General features: G+C 48.8%; 1 protein-coding gene across 3 annotated transcripts in view; it reads left to right on the forward strand.

Moving 5' to 3' along the window:
* Window positions 1-234: 234 nt before the first annotated feature.
* Window positions 235-289, forward strand: part of LOC108552528 (receptor expression-enhancing protein 3-B) — a 24,314-nt gene continuing 24,259 nt past the window's right edge. For all 3 annotated transcript variants that reach the window (XM_017907127.1, XM_017907130.1, XM_017907128.1), the window contains exon 1: window positions 235-284. The gene's annotated coding sequence lies outside the window, so the exon portion shown is untranslated. The remainder of the gene's footprint in view (window positions 285-289) is intronic.

Here is a 289-nt window from a genome sequence, read left to right on the forward strand (position 1 = left end):
AAAATCGGTGGGGTGCGATTCTAGTTTTAACGCGTATAGAAAGTGCGGCGATGATGTAGCGAAGAAATAAATAACGTCGTGGATATTATTCGAATCGTGCTACGAAACGTATTAAATTGCCCGCTAGCGATATCGAGTGGTACCTAACGTTCGTACAGCCCTGGAGTCACGTGACGAAAACACGACGTGACGTCACATGCGCAGCAGCAGCAAGCTGCCAGTCCAACATGGTTGACCTGTGAGCAGTGGTGCTACAAACGGCCGTCCGCATTAATTGCTCGTTTCTTCC

This window comes from Eufriesea mexicana, unplaced genomic scaffold (assembly GCF_001483705.2).
Source record: "Eufriesea mexicana isolate 0111107269 unplaced genomic scaffold, ASM148370v2 scaffold6940, whole genome shotgun sequence".
NCBI lineage: Eukaryota > Metazoa > Arthropoda > Insecta > Hymenoptera > Apidae > Eufriesea > Eufriesea mexicana.